The sequence below is a fragment of the Amblyraja radiata genome, chromosome 6 (assembly GCF_010909765.2).
Source record: "Amblyraja radiata isolate CabotCenter1 chromosome 6, sAmbRad1.1.pri, whole genome shotgun sequence".
NCBI lineage: Eukaryota > Metazoa > Chordata > Chondrichthyes > Rajiformes > Rajidae > Amblyraja > Amblyraja radiata.
Window position 1 is genome coordinate 15,991,121 of NC_045961.1, and position 25,396 is coordinate 16,016,516.

Below are 25,396 nucleotides of genomic sequence, written 5' to 3' on the forward strand. Positions count from 1 at the left end.
AAAGGCTTGGATAGAGTAGATATTGAGAGGATGTTACCACTAGTGGGGCATTGTAGGACTAGTGGTCAGAGCCTTAGAATTAAAGGACTTTCCTTTAGGAAGGGGATGAAGGGGAATTTCTTTAGAGGGTGGTGAATCTGTGGAATTCTTTGCCATAGAAAACTGTGGAGGACATCAATGGATATTTATAAGGCAGAGATAGATAGATTCTTGATTAGTATGTGTATCAGGGGTTACAGGGAGAAGGCAGGAGAATGGGATTAGGATGGAGAGATAGAGCAGCCATGATTGAATGGCGGAGTAGACTTGATGGGCCGACTGGCCTAATTCTGCTCCTATCATTTATGACTTTATAATCTTCGTGGGTTTTTTCCTGGTCCTCCGGCTTCTGCCCACATGCCAAAGACGTACAGGTTTGTAGACCAATTGGCTTTGTGTAAAATTGTAAATGATCTCCTGTGGGTGTACGACAGTGTTCGTTTGCAGGGATCGCTAGTCAGCATGATGTCAGTGGGCTGAAGGGCCTGCTTCCGAGTTGTATATCTAAACAAAAAATGAACTAAACTAAACTCTGTATCAATCCTAATCCCGATGCCTTCTCTCTCATCAAAACTTGGTATCAATCCCAAACTAATCCCGCAGCTCCTGCGGCGGTAATCTTTGGAAGATTTGTTTATTCTTCAGTTTAATTTGTGGAATTCGACTGAGCTGAACTGCAATGCTACATATTTTGGGTAGTGAGTCGAGGACTTTTAGCCAGCAAAATGTAAATGTCTATGATTACTCTTTGGGATACAATTTTCACTTCCTCCTTTCTCGTAATGCTTTGCTTGTCCGGGGTTATCTTTAGCCTATATATCTTAAAAGTAGAATAAAAGACTGTACAACTTTCAAAGAAGGGAGCCACCCTCAATTGGATCAAAAATTTTAGTTAGGGAACACTTCGGAAGTTTTTTGTTTTGTAATGCCTGCGATCATCCTCAGTCGGGGCAGAAGATCCAGGTTTTTGGGAGTTATTTTTTATTTGTTATTATAAGGGGATGAGGGAAAGGTTTTGGGGTAATGGCAGCTCATTCTTTGATTGTTACAAATGCACATTTTTTTTTTGCTTTTTTTCTCTTCTCTTTTTTTTTTCTTCCCCCCCCCCCCCCCCCCCCCCCCCCCCCCCCCCCCCCCTCCCCCCATTGTGGGCTCTCACATGCAGCCTTCGCGTGGTTTTGGATGGCAGACTCTGTATGTATTTTTTGAATCATATTTTGAAATATGGCTAATGGTGATATTGATGGAGGCAATCCTGTGTGGTTTATATCTTGGTATGTAAAGGGGCTTAATGGTCCGGTTAAAAGAGCTAAAGTTTTTTCTCACCTAAAACAACTAAAAACAGATATACTACTTTTACAAGAGACTCACTTAAGACTGCAAGATCATAATAGACTGCGCAAAACGTCAGATTTTTCACTCCAGATTTAATAGTAGGTCCAGGGGTGTGGCAATATTAATCAACAAAAGAATACAGTTTACACCGTCTGACGTAGTCAGTGACCCTAATGGCCGGTTTATTATAGTTTCCGGGTGTCTTTTTCAAAACCTGTCGTTTTAGTGAATGTTTATGCCCCTAATTGGGATGATGTTCACTTTGCAAATAAGGTTCTGTCATTAATACCCGATCTGAACACGCACCAGCTAATTTTTTCGGGAGACCTGAACTGTGCTATTAATCCACTGCTTGATAGGTCTAGTTCTAAGGGGACACCTTCTGGTATGGCAAAGGCCTTCTCACTGTTTATGCAACAAAATGGTTATGTGGACCCCTGGAGATTTCTGAACCTAACTGCTAGACAATTCTCTTTTTTTTCTCATGTTCACCATTCTTTTTCCAGAATAGAATATTTTTTTATAGACAGCCCCTTCATTCCTAGGGTTAAGAAAATTGAATATACTGCTATAGTAATATCAGATCACTCACCTGTGATACTGGACCTAGGCTTTCCTTTAAATATTAAAGAACGACCTCTTTGGAAACTCAACCCCCTTTTGCTTTCCAATGAAAATTTTTGCAGTTTTGTGTCAGCTAACATAGACACATTCCTCGAAATTAATAAAACTGAGTCCGTATCCTGCTCTTTAATTTGGGAAACTTTAAAAGCCTACTTAAGAGGTCAAATCATATCTTATACTTCATACGCCAATAAAGAACGCAAGAAGGAAATGGAAACCCTGTTAAAATCCATCTTGACCCTGGATAGGCAATATTCTGAACACCCACCACCCAATTATACAAAAGCCGTGCTGATTTACAAACGAAATTCAATATTTTATCTACTAATCAAACAGAACAACTAATTCTCCGGACTCGTGGTCTTTATTATGAATATGGTAATAAGGCGAGCAGGCTTATGCTCACCAACTGAAGCGTCAATCCGCGTCACGGTTTATTCCTCAGATAAGAGACATACACCAAGACATAACAAGCAATCCAAAAGAAATAAACAATACTTTCACAGCCTTTTATTCTTCTCTTTACACCTCAGAATTCCCCTTGGATACTATGAATATGGAAACTTTCTTAGACGATTTGGAAATACCCACTCTGGAATTAGAAGACGCAGAAAATCTAGACCAACCCCTTGGGCAGGAAGAGATTAATAATGCCATTATAGCGATGCAGAGTGGTAAAACCCCGGGCCCTGACGGCTACCCATTAGAATTTTATAAGAAATTTAAGGATAAGCTCACACCTGTTCATTTAGAAATGTTTCACGAATCTTTGGAAAAAGGTTCATTACCCCCCACTCTTTCACAGGCTTCTATTTCACTTCTTCTTAAAAAAGACAAGGATCCGACTCAATGTGGATCATACCGCCCCACCTCACTTTTGAATGTAGATGTAAAAATTTTGGCGAAGGCGCTGGCTTGCCGTTTAGAATGCCAACTTCACAAAATAATCTCAGAAGATCAAACAGGTTTCATTAAAAATCGTTATTCCTTTTCTAATATCCGCCGATTGGCCAGTGTGGTCTTCGCCCAGTGCTTCTCCTAACCCAGAGGCTGTTATCTCTTTGGACGCGGAGAAGGCATTCGATCGAGTGGAGTGGTCATATTTGTTCAGAGTCTTGGAGAGATTTGGACTTCTGCTATTTGCACTTTATCAGTTTATTTATTCATGTGTGTATATATTTATATCATGGTATATGGACACATTTATCTGTTTTGTAGTAAATGCCTACTATTTTCTGTGTGCTTAAGCAAAGCAAGAATTTCATTGTCCTATACAGGGACACATGACAATAAACTCTCTTGAACTCTTGAACTTGAACAACGGGGAGCATACGCACAACTGCTATTTGTGGATTATAGCTCTGCATTCAACACAATCGTACCCAGTAGACTGGTCTCCAAGCTGTCCGTCCTAGGCTGCCTATGGATTAAGGACTTCCTTACGGACCGGCCGCAGTCAGTCAGGATGGGACCCCACCAGTTCCACTCCCCAACTCTGACACTCAGCACAGGAGCTCCACAAGGCTGTGTGCTGAGCCCCCACAGCACGAACACCATCATAACATTTGCAGACGACATGATAATGGCGGGACTGATCACTGAGGGCGATGAGTCATCTTACAGGTAGGAGGTACCGAGGCTAATAGTCTGGTGCTCAGAGAACAACTTAGCACTCAATGCAAAAAAAACAAAATAACTATTCATTGACTTCAGGAAGAAGCAGGGTGACCATCCCCCACTGCACATAAACGGAGAAAGAGTGGACAGTGTCTCCAGTTTCAGGTTTCTGGGCACCCACATCTCAGCAGATCTCAGGTGGTCAACTAACACACACTCACTGGTAAAGAAGGCGCAACAACGGATTTACTTCCTAAGATCACTCAGGAAAGTAAACTTGCCACAACAGCTGCTAGTGACATTCTACCGTTGCTCCACAGAGAGTGTGCTGACACATGGCATTCTGGTGTGGTACGGCAACAAGAAGGCTCTGCAGAGAGTCATCAATACAGCCCAGAAGATCACCAACACACACCTGCCTGCCCTAGAAGAGACATATAGCTCTCGTAGCTTGCTGAAGGTATCATGCATCCTAAAGGACTAATCACATCCCGCACATCACTTGTTTGCCCTTCAACCCTCAGGAAAGCGTTACAGGTCCATCAAATCACACACCACAACATTAACGAACAGTTTCTACCTCAAGGCCATCGACACTGAATTCTGCACTGAACACAGTCTCTTTGGCCAATATTTTGCACTGCCACAACACTATACTGTGAAATATTGCACATTATGACGACGACGTGTTCTTGCCGTTTCTGTTATTCGTTATTCGTTATTATTTATCTGATACATTGGAGCTCCGCTCGGCAGTGCACCTGAAATTTCATTGTCCGTATTAACAATGACAATAAAGTGTATTATTATTATTACACTTGTTCCCTGTGCCCTTCATTGGAAATATTGCTTGCTCTATCATTGTATTGAATGTTTGCTCATATGGCTTGCAAATTTTGATTTTGTGTTTCGCCATCTTTAAATCACATTGTAGTCACATTGTATCTACTCTTCCAGCTGTTCAATAAGTCCTGCTACATGGACCATATTTACGGTGGACATCCCTGCTGCATATTCTGCTCCCACAATCTGCATTAGTCCTCTTTGGGTTCTCCATCTTTTATCCTTTTACACCAAAAAACTGTCCCCTTAACAGATATTGGAATGGTTACTTCGTCGGTGTCGAGCACCATTCCAAGATGCCAAGTTAAGCATCACCTGAATGTAACGGTAATGTCGAAGACAGGTTACTTTTATCTGTCTGGGTCATTATCCATCTGCAACCACCTTAGTATCCTCATCGCACAGCATCAGCGGTTAGAGGGGTTTTTTCTGACACCCATTTAATCAAATCATACAAGGTTGTGCTCCACATATTACTTTAATATGGTCTCCCGACCTATTTTGATACTCTGTATTTGTGCCCCCCCCCGCCCCCACTCATCTACAGGGAGCAAATCCCAAACACTGGAATTCCAAAATGGTTAAGTAACATTTCCCCTTCACACTCCACCGTTATTCCTATCGTTAGTAAAGGTCAATTGGTCCATGTAGTTGCAATTCTACCATAATTTGCATCCAGTCCAGTTGTGTTCCTGGTTCTAATTAGTTCATCTGATGATGAGATGTGGTCTCCTTGGGGCGCTCATGATTCCATTCTGATGCATGCATATCTCAATCGTCTCTCTCCCCCAACTCCCTCTCTTCACTCTCCCACTTCCTCTACCCCCTGTCACTACACCTTCGCACTCCACTCCCTTTCCTCCCTTTCTGTATTCCTTTTTCTCTTATGCTCCAATTCCCTCCCCCACCTCATTTCACCTCATCTGTTTCCCGCCCTCAAATATTATCTCCCTCGACCTCGCCTGCCTACACCCCCCCCCCCTCTTCCGTTCACTTCCTCTTCATCCCTGCACTTGTTTCCCTCTCATTCTACCCTCAGTCACTACTTCCTTATTCAATTTGTTTCCTCTGTCCTGTATCACTCTTCTCTCCGTATCTTATCCCTTCCTGCCTTGCCCTCACAGCATTCACTATCCCTTCCCTCACCCCTCCCTCCTTTTTCATTTTCTCTTTATTCTCCTACGTCCACCCTCAGCATCCCCTTTCTCACCAACCCCTGTCCTTTCTCTTTGCCACCGTCTTTCTCCCCTTTCATCTCTCTGTCGCCTCCTTCCCTGCTGCCCACCCACCCTTTATCAATCGTCCTTCTTTCTCCATGTCCCCCACCCTATCTCCCCTCTCTCCACATCGTTCCCCTGCTTCATTCTTTCTTTTTCTTCATCTCTGCGCCCTCTCTAGCCATCTCACCCTTATGCTTCTTTCCTGCGTATTCTGCTCCATTTTGACCACCCTTTGCCACAATTAACGAACTATATACCTGCATTTCTAGATCCTTCAGCTCTACAACACTCCCACGAGCATTACCATCCATTATGTAGGTGATGCCCATATTTGTCTTCCCAAAATGTAACAACTCACATTTTGTCTGTATTAAATTCCATCAACCATTCCTCAGCCCATTACACAACAGATCAACATCCTGATGCAATTTCTGACAACCATCTTCATTCTCTGCAAGACCACCCACTTTTGCGTCATCTGCAAACTTGCTAATCATGCCCATGTGCATTCTCATCCAAATTATAGATATAGATAACAAACAGCAATGGGCCCAACACCGAACCCTGAACCCTGAGGCACACCACTAGTCACAGGCCTCCAGTCTGAGAAGCAACCTTCCACCATCACCCTCTGCTTCCTTCCATGTACTTATCCCTGGAAGGTGGTGACATGGGTAAAGGAAGTGGTGAAGAAGGTGTATGGCATGCTTGCCTGAATTGGTCAAGGCATTGAGTACAGGACTGGGATGTCATGTTACAGTTTTACAAAACGTTGTTTAGATGACAGGCGAAGTATTCTGTGCACTTCTGCTCAACCTACTTCAAGAACGATGGGCTTAAACCAAAGGGGGTGCATAAAGAATTGACATATATGATACTTGCACTGGGGGAATAGAGCTACTTGAATGAGGCTGGATAGGCCGGGCCAATTTTCGTGGGATCGAAGGAGACTGAGGGGATGACCTTACAGAGGTTTATAAAATCATGGGAAGTGTAGATAATGTGGTGGTGACCGTTTATACCCTAGCAAAGGAAAGATTAAAACGAGAGGACACAGGATTAAGTTGAGAAATAAATGATTTACAGGGGAACGGAGGTTTCACACAAAGGTTGGCGGTGAATGGAACAAACTAAAAAAGAATGATGTGAAGGCGGTACATTAAGAATATATGAAAGATTTGGATAGGTATGTGGATAAGAAATGTTTAGAAAGGTATTGGCCAAACGCATGCAATTTTGAATGCCATAATGGGGCATGGAGTTTGGCGAAGAGCATGGTTCTGTGCTGTACAACTATGTGAATCTTAAGAAGATGGGGCTCATTTCTGTGGGATGGAAAGTTTGGAGGAAGCATTGAAATGTGCGAGGAGCAGTGATGAGAGCGTGTCACTCTGAGTGCGGGCCTTGCTCAGAGAGATCGCCGCACTGTTGGTACGGTGCAGTTCAAATAGCCCACCACTATTTAGAGAGAACCACTACTAAATCACTATTTCCCCATCCTTATTGAGGATACATTCCACCCCCGTGGTGTCCAGCGGTTCCGGATATCTCCCAGGGCGCCCGTGGGCAGCGCGTAGTTCCCCCCTGACACCAACCGGGCACGGACGTAACCCCAGAAAAGGGGGCAGGCAGCCGGCTTGGCGCCTATTCCGCCTGGCGCCGTGACTCGCGGATGTCCAGCTTGGCCAGGCCTAGGAGCGATGGAACCAGGACATCTTCGGCCCTACCCTCTGCCATGTGCACAGTGTGTCCATAGATGTGGATGGCGCGTGTGAAGTTCAGCCAGAAAGCAAGGAGCAGCCCCTTTAGGTATTGGAACAGGGGCTGCTTCCTCACACACTACATATACACGTGTGACGCAGACTCTTCCAGCCCGCAAAAGTGGGTTGCACAGGCGAGGGGGGGGGGGGGGGGGGGGATACTCTATGCCAAGGGAAGTGCGTTTTTTTTCCAATTGATCAGGCCACTGTTGATTGAACTGAGTTCACAGGGAAGCATAATACAACAGAACAGAATTGAATGTTCACCGGTAATATTTCACACTGTATCATCTACCTTTTACAATCACATCAAATAAAGGCTTGCAGACCTTCCCGGTGTAATATTATACTTTGTGTAAACCTATGTTCTCTGGGGTGGGAATTCCGTGTGCCGTTAGCGAGGGCCTGCGTTCTTGAATAACGTCCGGATAGATCTCTTTGTGAGGTCCGGCTTTATCCTTCACTGCTTGGAGGATACGGATTGCACTCGCTGGATCATTTAATGGCCAGCATCCTCTTTGAGCTGGTTCAATAATTTTGGGTCCAGGCACCAGATCGTATCCAATGAAAGTGTTCATTCCTTTTCGGAGCTCCCAATCAACGATGCCAGGCTTTGTTGTGAAGTTCATCACCCAGCGAGCATTACAACTCCTCATCGGTCTCCTGCTTCCCGTGTGACTAACTTGGTGCAGCAAGGCTCGGAACATGACTGCTCGCCGGCTCCACGCTCCTCAGGTGATCGCCTCCGCCGACCCCCGCCCGGCTGACCGACTGACAGTGCTGAGGGAGCGCTGCACCGTGGCAGAGGACGAGCAGTACTGACCGTACTTCCCATTATTATAACAAAAGCAGGCTATTCAACCCACAATGTCTGCACATGATGCCAAGACAAACCCCGATCTGCATGCACACAATCCATCTGCCCCTATTCGCTGCTTATAGGTAGGTTTCACGAAAGGTCACTGGGTCATAGGGCTCGACGCACGGAGCCGCTAAATCCAACTGGAAGACATCCGTCACTTCCGGTATATGTTATTAATGCTAGAAACGCGTACTTTCCTACCTGTTAAAAACAGCCAAATTGTTGAATTTTTGCGCTGAAAAAAATTGTGGGAGTCGGGGTAAGTGTGAGAGACATGGACCCAACTTTAGAATTCCAAAAGTGAAGCGAAATGAAGGTAAAGAGAAGCGAGAACTGAAGGGACTACAGCAGCTAAAGTGCTTGGTAAACATTGAAAATATTGGGAATTATCGCGATTGCGCACTGCATTTCATCAAGTAAGGCATTATTTGTGTTTTTTCTTGATTCATTTGGTATCTAAAAATTCTCAGAAGTGATAAATCTGGCTGTAAATTTTTCTTCAGATGCGTTTTCATTTTGTATGTAAAAACCCACGAGAACCATGGGCGATTAAAAAAATTACAGCCAGATTTATCACTTCTGAAACTTTTTAGATGCCAAAGGAATCAAGAAAAAACACAAATAATGCCTTACTGTTGATGAAATGCAGTGAGCAAACGGCCAATGTTCGCCAAGCACTCTGGCTGTTGCTGTCCCTTCAGCTCTTGTTTTTATCTACCGTTATTTCTCCTCACTTTTGGAATTCTGAAGTAGGCTAAATGTCTCACACTCTTATCCCGATTTCCATAATTATTTACAGCGCAAAAATTGACAATTTCAGCGGGTTTTAACGGGCCCGCTACGCTGGAAACAATGGTAAGTGCCTACCTGCAGTTCATCGCGTGTAATCCATTTGGAGTAGCGTAGCAACAGTACGGGTCATGGGTCGTGACCCGATTGCCGTGAAACCTCCCTATACAAGTGCATGTACAAACGACTCCTCGAGGCTATTATCATGTCTCCCTCTAGCAACACTCACGGCAGTGTGTTTCAGGCATTCACCACCCACTGTGTAAGCACAACCAACCCGCACAACCTCGTTAAACTTTACCCATCGTATAAAACTATGTACACACATAATTGATATTTCCATCGTCGGAAAAAAGCTATTTCCGTCTCCCCTGTCTATATCTCTCATGATTTTACACGCCTCTGTTAGGACTTGCCTCAACCGCCTGCATTCCAAAGAAAACAAAATCCAAGACTGACTAATCTCTTTGTTGCTAATACCCTCTTATGCATTCTGGAATACATCCTCTGCCCCTACCCAAAGCCTCCACATACTCCCTGCATGGGGCCACTGCCATAAGGCTCACGGACGTATAATTCATTAGATTCTCCCCTCACACTTGACTAGAGAAGACGCAACGATCTTCATAGAGACTCTTGCCATCTATTTTGCGTCTCTTACTCAATAATCTTGAAACAATCTGACACTGCCACTTTAATGTTGTTTTAGTGATACCATTGTGGATCCCCAATCTGTTCTCTCCACCAACCAACTCGCCCAGGTGCGTGTCATATATAGAAAGTCAAACAGAAAGTCAAACAGGTACAGGCCCCACCACCCACAATCACTGTGTTGAACATGATGCCAAGTTAAACTAATCTCATTTTCCTGCACTCCATCCTGTACCTTAATTCTCTACATATCTATGTGCATATCAGAAATCACTCTCCCGCCCCCTCGGTTCTAAGCACCCACCATCCTCTTTGTAAATACCTTGCCCCATACATAGCGTTTACATTTACCACACTGAGCCTAAACTGTGCCCTCTAGTCTTTAACCATTTCCACCTTGGGAAAAATATTCGGAATGTCTGCCTTACCAACGTTTCTCACGATGTTGTTCACTTCGGTCAGATCTCCCCTCAACCTCCGACACTCAAGTGTGACAATTTTGTCCTTATATCTATTGCGCTCTAAAACAGGCAGTAAAATCTCTTTTACACCATCTCCAAAGCTTCCTTGTCTTTCTGCAATGCACGATAGGGCATCCAGAACCACACTGCAAATCTGGTCTTATGGAGCTGCAATATGACTCCCTGGCTCATTTACTCAATGCCCATTGTTTACAATCTTAGCGACTGATGTTGCCACTTTCACAAGGTGCTCCGTTTTATTTCCAGGGAGGTGGAGGTGGGAATAAAGCTTTTATTCCCAGGGACGTCGGCCTTTGTCCAAACATCTGCCTATCGAAAGCCCTCCTGTCCGGTGTTCACCTATGCCCTGCCGAGGTTTGTCCTGCCCCTCTGATAAACTTCCTATGACCTGCCATGCTTTTTCCTCCTCCCACCCATGCAATCAGACTGCAGCAGGCTTCCAACACGAAACTTCGCTTTTCTATATTCTCCCGGGATGCTGCCTGATCTGTTGAGTTATTCCAGCATTCTGTGTTTTTCCTATAGTTTTCTATGACTTTGGTAAGGCAGACTTTGTCGTATTTTGTTCAATTCTGGTCGCCCCATTACAGAAAGTGTAGAAATCTACCAGAATACTACCTGGATTGGAAGCTATTGGCTATAAGGTGTGGGTGAACACACTTGGATTATTTTCTCTGGAACGTCGATGGTTGATGGAAGACCGGACATCGATGTAAACAGTCGTGAGACGCATCGACAAGGTAGACAGTCAGAATCTTTTCACAGGAATGAGCAGTCACAATAACAGAGGAACAGCATCCTATAATTCCCATTTGGCAGCTTACAACCCAGTGGTATGAGTCGTGATTTCCCTAACTTCAAGTAACCTCTGCACTCCCTCTCTCTCTCCACCCCCACCACCCAAGTCACACCAGGTTCCTGTTCGCACCTAGCACACATCTAACAATGGCCTGTTTCCTTTATCATCGTCACTTTCTTTGCATATCTTTCATTCATTCGGTCTATATCTTTCTACATCACTATCTATATCTCTTGTTTCCCTTTCGCCTGACTAGTCTGAAAAAGGTTTCGACCCAAAACGTCGCCCATTCCTTCTCTCCAGAGATGCTGCCTGTCCCGCTGAGTTATACCAGCATTTTGAGCTTGTGTCAGTGCGATATTCTGAGAATACGTCGGTGTTGTAGTTCATAGTTGCTAGCTAAGTTTAATAATTTTTATAATTTGAATGGAATACGTCAGATTAAAATGATCTATGATTTTGATTCCGTGGACGCAAGTCACACAATAACCTTCTTCAGACAAGGAAACACATGGCCTGTGACGGTTCCCCGCAATTGGAATTGCGTTGCTGAATAAAGCAACGTGAAGAACGCCAGCCAAAGAATGTACAACGGAACCAAACAATATCTCTGTTTTGCCTGAATGATGTTCCCAGCTGGTATCCGTTTCTGTCATCCATTTTTTCCTTCCTACGGCTTTCACGATTTAATGTCAGAACTGGATATATTTCGTCACAGCATGCGCCTGTTGTAATCATGTTTTTAAAGTTAAATCTCTATTATTAACTGTGTTGAAATCTCGGTGTCCCAGTGGATGTGTCAAAAGGGTATAAAAGTTTGGTTAAGGAAGATCTCCTAATTTTATCCGAAGAGATTCCTTGCAATATAACGGAAAACGTCATTCCACGTTGGAAATGGTGCACATATACTTCCGTGTTGAGAAAATATTGTACATGATCATTGCAGTAACGGGAGTAACCGGTAAGTACGCGCAATACTTTGTGTCACACCGCGAGTGAATGTATAATGAAAACAAAGAAATTGCAGGACACGGATTTCGTCCTAGGGAAACAGGAATTGCATGAAACTTTGTTTTTTTTTTTGTTTTTTTTTTAAATTAGAAGTACGGTAAATTACAATAATACACAACACATATATCTTAATACATTTTTTGTACCGCTTTATTTTTTTGAGCTTTAAGAAAAAGATAGAAGTAAGGAAAGTAAAGAAAGTGCGCAAGAGTCGTGAAGTGCAAGAGAGTGTTGGGAAAAGAAAGCCCCTTAGAAAAGAAGTTAGAGAAGGAAGTAAAGTAAGAAAGTAGACCCTAGAAAAGAAAGAAAAAGAAAGTAGGAACATTCGCTCTATTATAACATTAAACTCCGCAGAAAGGGGACTACCAACCAAGTCTGTTTTTGTAGTTTTACCTCCCATTGCCAGGTCCTGATACCATTTATTTATTTATTTATTTTTAAAATTACTATTGCACCTCATGCTTGTAATAGGTCCAGAAACGTAAACCACGTATTTTGGAATTGGTCTGCTTTACCTGCCAAGAGAAATCTCATATCTTCCAGATGTAATGTTTCAAACATATTTGATATCCACATTTTTATTGTTGGTGTGGGCGCATTTTTCCAGAATTTAAGTATGAGTTTTTTCCCCATTAGTAGCCCGTAATTGAATAAATTCTTCTGATACACGTTTAATTCAGGGTTACCTTCCGACATTCCAAAAATGATCCATTCTGGTTTTGGTACCAGTTTTATTTTGATTAATTTTGAAAACATATCAAATATTTCATACCAGAATTTTTGGATTTTTGTACAAAAAACAAAAGAATGCGCTATGGTAGCTTCTTGACACAGACATTTATCACAGATTGGTGAAACATTAGGGAAGATTTTATTTAATTTTGTTTTTGAATAATATAGTCTATGTAATGTTTTGAATTGGATAAGCGTGTGTCGTACATTGATCGAACATTTATGCACCTGTAGTAAATGATTATCCCAGCTCTCTTTTGAATGTTTTATAGCTAATTCTTGTTCCCAGTCTCTTCTAATTTCATCTGTTGTGGGTATTTCTATGTTTAAAATGATATTATATAGGTACGATATTAGATTAGCTGATTCCGCCTTTGTCTTCATTGCTTCATCCAGTAAGTCGGAAGGCATATTATGATAGTCTTTTGTGTATTTTTTCAGATAATCACGAATTTGAATATATTTAAAATATTGATTATTTTTCAAATTATATTTCAGTTGTAGTTGTTGAAATGATAGTAATTTTCCCAATTCATACAGATCTTCGAGCGTTTTGATTCCCATTCTTTCCCATTGTATAAATGATTTGTCTATGATTGATGGTTTAAACGATGGATTATTGACTATTGGTATTAAAAGAGATAGGTTTCTTAATTTTAGATTCTGTTTTATTTGTTTCCATCTTCTAATTGTGCTATGTATAATTGGATTTTTATTATAATTTTTATTATTCAAATTTATTGGTGAGAGGATAGTCGCTCCTATATTACTCGGGGAGCAGTCCCCTTTTTCCATTACAATCCAGTCTGCCTGCTGGGCAGAATTGTCCAGCAGGTGAATCATATTTTTAATACTTACTGCCCAATTATAATACATAAAATTAGGGAGCGCTAGACCCCCCAACTCTTTTCGTTTATTAAGGTGTGCTATTTGTATTCTATGGGATTTATAATCCCATATAAAATTTGTAATGTCTGAGTCCAATTTTTTGAAAAACTTTTTTGGGAGATATATAGGTATTGATTGAAATAGATATAGGATTTGTGGTAAGAAAATCATTTTTATAGCATTTATTCTGCCTATTAAGGACATCGGAAGTGTTTTTCAGAATTTAATCAAATTATTTAATTTCTTAAGTAAGGGATTATAATTGGCTTTAAACATATCCTGGTAATTTCTAGTAATTTCAATTCCCAAATATTTGAATTTTTCTGTAGCTATTTTAAAGGGGAATTTCCGGAGGTGTGTTGAGTCTTTTGGTTTTATCGACATAATTTCGCTTTTGTTCCAATTTATTCTATATCCTGAGAAGGATCCAAAGTCCTCAATTAAATTTAATATATTTGGTATACTAATTTGGTGTTTTGTGATGTACAGTAGTACATCATCGGCATATAGGGATATTTTGTTATTTGAATATTTTGTATTATAACCATAAATATCCGGGTGTGTTCTTATTTTTTCAGCAAGGGGTTCAATTACCAAAGCAAATAACAGCGGTGATAATGAACATCCTTGTCTATTCCCCCTTGATAATTCAAATTTCGAGGATAATATATTATTAGTTAGTATTCTAGCCGTAGGTTTGTTATATAATAGTTTTATCCATGCAATGAAGTTCTCTCCCAATTGGAATTTTTGCAATACTTTAATCATATAATCCCATCCTACTTGATCAAACGCTTTTTCTGCATCCAGTGAGATGATAGATAACTCTTGGTCATGAGATTTATGTGAGTGCATTATGTTAAGCAAACGTCTCAAATTATTGAATGAGTGTCTCTTAGCTATAAATCCTGTTTGATCCTCATTTATTAGTCTACTAACATACCTGCTTAGTCTACTGGCTAGTGTTTTCGCTATTATTTTTTGATCCGTATTTAACAAAGCAATAGCTCTATATGATCCTGGTTCTTCTATATTTTTATCTTTTTAAAGTATTAATATGATCGTTGATTCTGCTAGTGTTTCAGGTAAGCTTTGCTCTTTAAAAGCATATGTATACATTTTCTGTAATCGTGGAGTAACTATGTCGTAAAAAGCTTTATAAAATTCATTACTGAATCCGTCTGGTCCTGGTGTTTTTCCATTCTTTAGTGTTTTTATTGTGTCTTCTATCTCCTTAGAAGTAATTTGTGCTCCCAGTTCCTCTTGTTCCCTCAGTTCTAATTGTGGTAGGTTACAATTATCTAGAAATTCTGAAATTTTATTATTGTCTATTAACGTTTTAGATGTGTATAGATTCTGGTAAAATTGAGCAAATCTTTTATTGATATCCTTGGGTAATGTTAATAAGTCTCCTCTATCTGATTTAATCTTTAGTATTGCATTCTCTTTTTCCCTTTTTTTCAATTGGCTTGCTAGAAGTTTGTGGGGTTTGTCCCCGAATTCGAAGTGTTCTTGATTTGTAATTTGAAATAGTGTTATAACTTTCTCTGACAGTAATTTATTTAGCTTGAATTTTAATAGTAGGATTTTATTATGTTTATCCATAGTTGGATCTTTAGCATTATCTGTATCTAATTGTTTTATTTGTTCTTCTAAATGTCTTTGTTCATTCTTATTCTTTTTATTTTGATAAGCTTGAAATGAAATAATGACTCCTCTAATAAATGCTTTGAAGGATTCCCATAATAGCGTGGGGGATATATCTGGTGTATCATTTATCTCAAAAAATAGGTCCATCTGTTTTTTTAGATATATACTCCCTTGTGGATCTTTTAAAATTTGCGAGTTAAACCTCCAGAACGATTTATTCATAGACATTCCTTCTAGTTTTAAAACAAAAGTTAACGGAGAGTGGTCTGAGATCGCATTAATGTGGTATTTAGGGTTCATAGTATGCGGAATTAATTTTGTATCCACAAGAAAATAGTCTATCCGTGAGTATGTTTTATGCACCGTTGAATAAAACGAATAATCCCTTCCCGTCGGGTTTGCAATCCTCCACACATCTGCTATATTTGTGTTTTCCATATATGTATGTAAGAGTTCACTGATTTTATATTTCATATTACCTTTTTGTTTTTGCATCGATTTATCTAGATAAGGGTCTAAAACACAGTTAAAGTCTCCTCCAATTATAACATTTTGATAATTAAATTCTGCAATTATATTCAGAATTTTATTAAAAAATTGAGGGTTATCAAAATTGGGCGCATATATGTTTACCAGCGTAATTGGCGTATTATTAATCTCTCCTGCTACTATAAGGTATCTCCCTTCCTTATCTGAAATAATATTCTTTGATTTAAATGGAATTCCTTTACGAATAATGATTGCAGTACCTCTAGATTTGGAAGTGAATGAAGAGTGAAATGTTTGGTCTATCCAGTTCGCCCTCAGTCTCGTCTGATCTTGATGTTTAAGATGCGTTTCCTGTAGAAACGAAATGTCCGTGTTGTATGATTTCAACTGAGCTAGTATCTTGCCCCTTTTAATAGGTTCATTAATACCCCTTATATTCCAACTACATAGTGTGATTCCTCACATTTTCTTTTGATTGTCGTCATACATTTTTACCAATTTTAATGACCTTATTTATTATGGTGCATCCATACCTCAGGACTCTGGTTATTTTGGGGGCATTTATATTATAGACTTCCTTGGTAGTTCCCCTCTGCGATTGTCCTTGAAAAAAAACACAAAGATGTGACATATTGTGATTTAAAAAAAAAAGTATATCTAATAGATTTACAGTGTCTGAGTTTCCGACACCGTAGTGAGTGGCCCACTCGTCTGTGGGGTACGACATCGATATCGCTTCCGGCTTAGATGTTATGAGGTTAGCCCCGCTGCCTTTATTACCCAAAACCTAGGGGGTCAGTACCGTTTCCAAATTAGTTCTATTTCACCCAGTTGCAGTATATATATATATGTTTCATTCCGACTTATCAAATCTAATCATGTATTCAATTACATATATTTCTCACTCTTTATCTCTTAACTATTTATAATTGGTTTTAGTATTGTTAAAATTGAGCTGTTCGCTGAAAGGGTTAACCGGAGTCAGGCTCCTGGAATTATGCCAGGTGCCTGAGTCTCCCCCCCTCCCCACTCGAACTGCGGAACATATGTGATTACTGTCGTCTGCGTTATAAACCAGGCAACACATTTTTATCAGTTTCAATTGCTGTTTCTATATTAGTATTGTTAATTATTAATTATTATTAATTCTCTATATTTTGTAAAACTATGTAAGCCATGTGATGTTTTTCGCTCTCAGCTCAGCAGATCGTCACTCCCATGTTATCAGTCTTTCCTCGTTTGAGCACAGAGTGGCCTTGAGTTAGATTCCGCAATGTTCAAGGGGAGATAATAATGTCTAGACACGTCTCGTGGAAAATCTGTTGCGTATAATAATTTTTAAAGATTGGTGTTGTTCACTTATTTCACTTTTCTTGTGATATTCTCGTTGGGGGAATAAGCAAATTAATTTGTTCATGACGTCATGGTGATCAATCTTCTTTTGTTGCTGCCTTGACCACGATTTCTTGAGCGTATTTAAGAGATTCTACCGAGGTAGTGAATGTTTTTGATATTCCCATGAAAGTAATACGCATCCTGGCCGGATAAAACACTCCGCATATGACGCCCTTGACACCGTAAAGAGCTTCTCTAGTCTGTGAGAACTTTCTTCTCTTTTGCACAATCTCGTAAGGGTAGTCTCGTATGAGTTTAATAGAATCATTTCTGTACATCATCTTCTCTCCGTATTTGATTGCATGAAACTTAACGGAGAATTACACATATCACAAATAGTAGTGAGCAAATACATCTCCGGGAGCTGAAGATGAGCATCCCAGTGTGCCGTGGAAAGAAGCCATGGATGTCGTCAGCCCAAAAAGTCTGAAGAAGGGTCTCGACCCGAAACGTCGCCCATTCCTTCTATCCAGAGACGCTGTCTGTCCCGCTGAGTTATTCCAGCATTTTGTATCTATCTTCAATGTATATCAGCAACTCCAGTTCTTTCCTACACGATGCAGTGCGTTCTCTGGGTTTATCCTTCCAGTTTTCTAGATTATGGAATGTTTGCAATTTGCAGATGTCCGATATAACGCCGCTATTTAAAGAGGAGCACGATAGAAAATATGTAAATGCAGAACGATTCAGAGCCAAGGGGACCTGCTTAAGACTATTGTAACGATAGAAATAAACCAGACGTCTGGAATATTGCTACGGTTGATGTTAACGTGGGTTTTTGAAAGGAAGATGATTTTAACAACAAACCGACGTTTTCGTCTTGAGGGTTTAACTGCTAGACTTGACAAGAACGGTATGGTTGATGTGGATTGTCTGAAGTCCTCCGATATGGTTCTGCATGAGACTTAATTGTATTAAATTCAATCACATTGCTGGTACAACACATTGTTATGGATTGATGGATACAAAGCGCAGGAGGAAGTCAATGGGTCGAGCATCATCTCTGGACAACATAGGCAGGTGACGATTGGGGTGGGGACCATTTTTAGACTGAAGAAAGGTCTCGACCTGAAAAATCATCTACCCACATTCTCCAAACATGCTGCTTGACGGCAGGGGCGGATTAAGGCTCACTGGTGCCCTAAGCACTGACCAATCTTGGTGCCCCCCTCCTTTCCACACTGACCCAGTCCATTTCAGTTGTTGACCTGTCTGACCAGATATACAATGCAGGTTGCAGCAGTACAAACATTTATTCATATGATAACACAATATACTGTACAAACTAAGGCAAGCTTGGGCTACATAAAGTTCTACAAAAATGCAATACAACATCTATTTTAATACTTCACAAGTTAAATGTATCAAAGTTCCAATATTTATGACCTGAGAGGCATTTTTCTACATTTCATTTTCGTAAAACACTGATAACATCCTCGATATTAATACTTCTCAGAATGTCTGCTTGAATTGTTAATATACACAGTGAGTCGAGTCTTTCTTGAAGCATAACTGATCTATTTGGGTTTTTTACACTTTTCAGTTGTGAGAAAGACCTCTCTGTTATGCAGTTGGTGACCATTAATGTTAAAAATATTCTTAAGGCAAATTCAACATTTCTCTAGTTTGTCTTCTGTAATTGTGTTGTAAAGTTCCATGTGAGTGAAATATGTTTTCTTGGTTGTTTTAAACTAATGAAGAACATATGAATGGAACTGCTGAAGCTCTGTAGACAAAGTGTTGTTCATGTCATCTGGATAAGCATCAATGAGTGTCTGACACGTCTTTGAGTACCTTTCACTTTCTTATAATTGGGAATTAGCACCTTGTTGGGTGGCATTAGGAACATCTGTCAGACAAGAGAATCTGTCTGCTATTTCAGTGTACACCTTTCGTCTCCTCCTCATTTCCGTTTCTAACTTTTCAACAATTACATAGAAAGTGGAGATACGGAATTTGTCTCTGGCACTGAGAATGACCTCTGGTGCATTTCCATCGCTGGGCATTCTCTTTCATATACGCTTACGCGTTTGAGTTGCTTTGTATTCTACATCAGGGAGCATGCCCTTTGCAAGTGAGTCAAATCTCTCAAACTCATCTCTTGATGTGTGCAACTGGTCAGTCAATGATGAATACAAATCTGCACGTTTGCAAGATCACATTTTCACTTTGAAGAAGTTGACTTGTTCTATGAAACTTTTCTAAAGTTTCATTCCAATAATTCAGCATGAACACAAATTCCAGTTCTTGCATCTTGTTTGCAATATTCTTTGCCTCCATTCTAGTGTCACCTTTTTGCAACTGGTCATCTGATAAATCTTCCAAAGCTTCCAGAATCTTGAAGAAAGAGTTGATAATTGCTGCAGTTGCCACAGCATGTGCTTCCCATCTGGTGTCTGAAAGTGATTTCAACACTTTTTCATTTCCAATGCAATCTTTGAGAATTCTCCACCGAGCAGTTGAGGCTGAAAATAATGTGTAGAGCAGTTGTAGTGGAAAAGAAATCTACTGCAACTTGACAGCAATCCACAGCACTTTGTCCAACTAAATTTAGTGAATGAGCTGCACAGGGTACATAAATAGAAAACTGATTTGCATCCAAAAGTTTTTGCTGCATGCCATTGTAACGTCCAGACATGTTGGCAGCATTGTCGTATGACTGCGCTCTGCATTTAGCAAAATCCAATTTACAATCATCACATAAGTACTTCAACACCTGCTATAGCTTCACCAGTGTGGTTTTGTAATTCCAAAAATGTGATAAATCGTTCAACTGGCTGTCCATCTTGCAAGTATCTGAGCACTTTGCTCAGTTGGTCAACTTGCGAAAGATCAGGCGTTGAGTCCACAGACAGACTAAAGTACCCAGAAACATTAATTTCGTCAATGATGACGGAGTGCACTTTCTTTGCCATTAACTCAATAAGTTCCTCACATATCGTTTTGGACAGGTACGAAGGGTTGCCTTTTCCAGCATTGCCATACCGTGATCTGTGAGCAGCCAAGAATGGGTCAAATTGACATCAATTCGAGTAGCCCCAAATAATTCCCATTATTGAGAGACCCAAATTTTACCACTTTTCCTCGGAATGCCAATCCTCGTTCAGCCAGTGTGCAAATGACTGCTACAACACGCCGAAGCACATTCTCCCAGTAATTGTACTCCTCTATAATTTGTTTTTCCAGTGGCTGTGTCAAGCCTAAGCCTTGTTTCCGAGTTAAATATGTCAACATGGCATCTCGGTGAGTTGTACTTTTTTCATGGTTGTCAATTACAGCAGTGTTTCGCCAGTCACTGAATCCTTCATTTCTAGCAAAATGCGTTGACCCTTTGGGCGCAAATAGTTTACAAACAAAACAGTAAACTGATCCTTTTGAAGGAGAGTACAACATCCATTCTCTCTTGTAGTGTTCACCATTGGCTTTTATTCCAAAAAAGATTTTCTGTGAACAGTATCTCTTTGGCTTCCCACTGATAAAATTGTGACACGATTTGTCAAATGGCCCATTGTGGTGCTGACATTCACTGGGCCCACAAGCAACCCAATAAGTCACATCATCACCATAAAATTCATCCCACAACCCTGGGTCCTTAGCTTTGTTCATTTCATCCTTGGTCAGTTCTCTAAACTCCTTGGACAGTTCAAAAGCATTTACACATCTTGTCGTAGAACTAGGTCCAGGTTGTGGCACTTCATCATGTGCAACGTCATCATGAAAATATGGCCTTGCACCAACACTGCCTGTTTCTGATGAAGGAGATAGATTTGATTCACTTGCTGTCTCTGAAGCCTGCACTGGTTTTGATCTGGATCATCTTTCTCTGCAGTTTGTAAGAAGAAATTTGTCAGCTTTCCTATCTTGGCTACAACAGACAGATTCTTTTGCTCATTCTCTTTTGCACGTTTTCTCTTTTGGGCACCTCTCAACTGAACGCGCTTCATTTTTGACGTTTACATAGGGCTGAAATTAAAAAGGGGCAGAGAGGGTCATTGAAATGACTGTCATGACAACTGAATTTGGCTCCATCATTTTACTTTTAAACACATGCTATGACACTGCACCTCGCCAACAAAAAATAGCTTAAATCAGGCAAAAGTAGACATAAAAAGTCTCAAAAAAGATCGACAGATAAGAGAAGACTATGTATACTAAATAAATAAAGGATCATTGAAGCTATATGACATCTTATCAGTGCAGTGGTCTTAGATTTCCAAGGATATCGCACACATCATGCCTGAGGCACAGAGGTCAGTCGAGAATATTCCACAACAGGAAACATGTGACAGTGTTAATGATCTTACTGACCGACAGAGGTCAGAGTGCACTGCGCCAGCAGTGCCCCTTGTGGTACACCTGAGAAGATAACCCTAGGGTGCACCATGATCTAGAAACAGAACATTATGATCAATTTGCACTAGTTTTATGAATTCTTTTTTTTTTACAAATCTTCAATCGTTTTTTTTTCTTTTCACCCTTTTCCCAACTTTGTGGTGCCCCCTTTGGCCCTGGTGCCCTAAGCACGTGCTTAGTCTGCTTAATGGTTAATCCGCCCCTGCTTGACGGGCTCCACCAATATATGTCTTTTTGTGTAAACCAGCATCTACAGTTACTTGTTTCCACGTTATGCATCAACGCTTTGGTTCAACGGAGTAACAATTAATGATTCGTAATCGTGACGGACGCAGTGGCGACTCCAGTACTCTGGAGCGACTCACCATGAAGTGAAAGTATTATTAATACATTTGATTGCGCCCGAATGAATGAGATGAGGAGCCGTGTAAAGGCGCGGAAATGCTCGGAAGCGTTTTCTCAGTTTGAATTATGTTGTAGCTAGATGTGCGTACCGTCTCGATCGCTTCTCTCTGCACAGATCCGCGATCGCCTGATCCAGACCAACGAAGCTTGTGACAGTTCCCTAGTTATTCACCTTCATTCAGCAAGAAAAGGCCAACTCCGTATTGCACTCCACGCTTCACTCTGAAAGAGCCGGTTCGATGATAAATCAAATTCCTATCAATGCGCAAACACTGACCTGGCTCGTCTCCCCCTGAGTATTGACATGTAAAACTTCCAACGTGCTCAGACCTCAGTTCAGTTTAGTTTATTGTCACGTATACCGGGGTACAGCGAAAAGCTTTTTTTTTTTTTTTAATTTGTGTTTTTATTAGAAGCAATGTACAGTAGTATAAACAGTGGCATAAGACATAATACATTTTATGTACAACTTCTTGTTTTAAATTTAACAATAGAAAATAACAGAAGAAAGTTAAAGAGAGTAAAGAAAAGAGTAAGGGAAATAGTGATGTGTAAACGCCTGGAGTACCACTCCAGGAGTTAACAAGTGATAGTTTGTAAAAGGATAGAGAGAAGAAACCCATAGAGATGTAAAAAAAAAGGAAAAAAGAAAGAACAGAAAAACAGAAATGGGATATAACTACTTCATATCTTTCCACACCCCTCACCCAGTTCAGAAACGGTTAATTTCCAGAGTTGTGTTGCACCATATTATACTTGTATTAAATCGATGAAAGGAGACCATAACTCTAAGAATTGCTCTGATTTTCCTGCTAGGACGAATCTCATATCTTCAAGATGTAGCGTCTCAGACATGCTTGTGATCCACATTTTAAGCGCTGGGGTGAGTGCATTTTTCCAAAATTTGAGTATACGTTTTTTTGCCATTATCAAGCCGTAGTTAAGGCAAAGTCTTTGAAATGAAGTTAGCTCAGAGCAGGCTTCCGTTGTTCCGAAAATAATCAATTCTATGTTGGGGTCCTATGTTAAATAGTTTTGTGAAGATTTCAAAGATTTCTTTCCAAAATTTATGGAGTTTTATGCAGGAGACGAAGGAGTGTGCTATAGTTGCTTCTTGATATAAATATTTATCACAGATGGGAAAACATTTGGGAAAATCTTTTTCAGTTTGGTTTTCGTGTAATATAGTCTATGTAATATTTTAAATTGGATTTGGATATGTCTTACATTAATCGAGCAGTTATGTACATATAAATATATTTATCCCATCTGTCTTTAGGGATTTTTATAGTTAGGTCCTGTTCCTACTCTCTTCTAATTACATCTGACGATGGTATCTCTATGTTTAGAATGATATTATACAAGTATGATATTAAGTAATTTGATTCTGCCTTTCTGTTCATGCCTTCATCTAATATATCTGACGTCAGAGTTTGGTATTCTTGTGCATCTTTTTTCAAATAATCTCGAATTTGAAGGTATCTAAAATATTGATTACCTTTCAAATTGTATTTGAGTTGTAATTTTTGAAATGATAAAAGGTTTCCCATTTCATACATATCTCCCATCATTTTAATTCCTAGTCTTTCCCAGTGAGTAAATGTTTTATCGATAATAGATGGTTTAAACGATGGTTTATTAGCAATAGGAGAGAGTAGAGATAGGTTTGTTAATTTAAAAGTAAATTTTACTTGTCTCCAAATTCGTAATGTACTATGGATAATCGGATTGTTCTTGTATATTGTATTCTTCAATTTTATTGGGGAGAGAAGGTTCACTCCTATGTTAAACGGCAAACAATCCTCCCTCTCCATTACTATCCAGTCTACCTGTTGGGCTGAATTGTCCAACCAGTAAATTACATTTTTAATATTCACTGCCCAGTAATAGTACAAGAAATTGGGGAGTGTCAGTCCACCAAATTCTTTGGGTTTACATAAGTGTCGGCTGTGGATTCTATGGGATTTAGAGTCCCAAATAAAATTTGTGATGTGAGAGTCGAGTTAAAAAAAAAAGTTTTTAGGTATTGGTATTGATTGAAATAAGTTGACTTCCGGTGGCACCATGATGTGGTGAAGGCACAGCATTGAGCTCAGCTCCCGCAAAATCGCGTAAAAATTGCGCAAAAAGCCGTTTTTAAAGTCGGTGACTGATTTAAAAACATTCACCGAGGTCTGCTTGGCGTCGCGGGAATGACGTCATCAGAAAGCGTCGAATAAATTGGAGTTTTAACGGGACCTTTAGATGAGAAAATGAATACACTCACGGTGCCCCAAGAAAGCTACCATCAGACTCCAGCTTCAAGAAGACTTGGAAGCTCTTCAATCAACAACTGAAAGCTCAGAAGAAGAGCTTAATCTTCAACAAGCAGTATCTGAAATGGCTACAAGAGGAGGGACAAAAGAAAAGGAGAAGGAGAAGGAGATGAAGCAGTGGGAACAAACGGTAAGATCTAATCTTACTAGAGAGCTTACCATAGATCTCACTAAGGACTTCTCCAAAATGTTTGCTACTATGAGTACTGCACTGGAGAGTAATCTCTCTAAACTGGAAGTTAATTTGTCTAAGAAAATTGATACTGCTCGTGATGAATCAAAGGAAATGTATGCCTCTTTGAAGCAGCAATTCAGTGACTTTGATCAGAGGACAACACAATAATTTGAGAAAATGGAAAATGATTATAATAAGAAATTTGACAAGTTGATTGAAGAGACGAAACAGTCGGGCAAGTTGACAGAAGAGATTACGGCTGAAATGCGTGAGTTGGCTCATGAAATATCGATTTTGAGAAAGGTCAAGGTGATAATCGGGAGCAATTGAATAAACTGACTGATAAATGTCAAGATTTGGAAGCTAGATCAAGGAGACAGAACTTAAGGATCATAGGAGTAAAGGAGGGACGAGAGCATGGAATTCATATACTTAAAAAGGTCTTTAAGTTGAAGGAAAACGTGAGGATTTGTGTGGCTCATATAGTGGGTCGCTTCCGAAGAGAAACAAATGCTCCCCCAATACAGATTATCGCGAAGTTTTTAGACATTTCAACTCTGGAAAAACTCCTGAAGATGATACCACATGGCGAGAGGCTTATATTCGAGGGAGAGTCTGTGAGATTCTACAGGGACTACCCACGCGAAATATACAACTCAACTCAACGCTCATTCATGGATCCTGAGCAGGCATTTAAGTACGTAAAAGAGATTGTACAGAAAATTGAGAAAAGAGAAGAGAAGGATGATGATTAAACTTTTCAGTGGAAGTCTGTGTTATAATTAAGATGGCGGATCTGCTCCAGACACTAACCAGACGTGCTTATCTCACAGGAATGTGTTTTTAACGAGTTTGGATTTCACCTTGAACGGGAAATTTGAAGATAAACAAATGGAGAAAACAGACATGTTGAAGCAAATGAATAGATTTGAAACTATGGACGGAATTAAAGTTTTAACTAT

The 25,396-nt window shown here is 40.2% G+C and overlaps 1 long non-coding RNA gene and 1 pseudogene across 1 annotated transcript; both read right to left on the minus strand.

The window, feature by feature from the left end:
- Positions 1–360: 360 nt before the first annotated feature.
- On the minus strand, positions 361–10,355 carry LOC116974093. Its single transcript, XR_004412280.1, has 3 exons — positions 10,344–10,355; positions 8,494–8,501; positions 361–385 (listed from the first exon to the last, which is right to left on the minus strand). It is a non-coding gene; the product is annotated as an uncharacterized LOC116974093 (long non-coding RNA).
- A 9,250-nt stretch (positions 10,356–19,605) lies between these two features.
- Positions 19,606–20,792, minus strand: LOC116974692 (annotated as a pseudogene).
- Between the last annotated feature and the right edge of the window lie 4,604 nt (positions 20,793–25,396).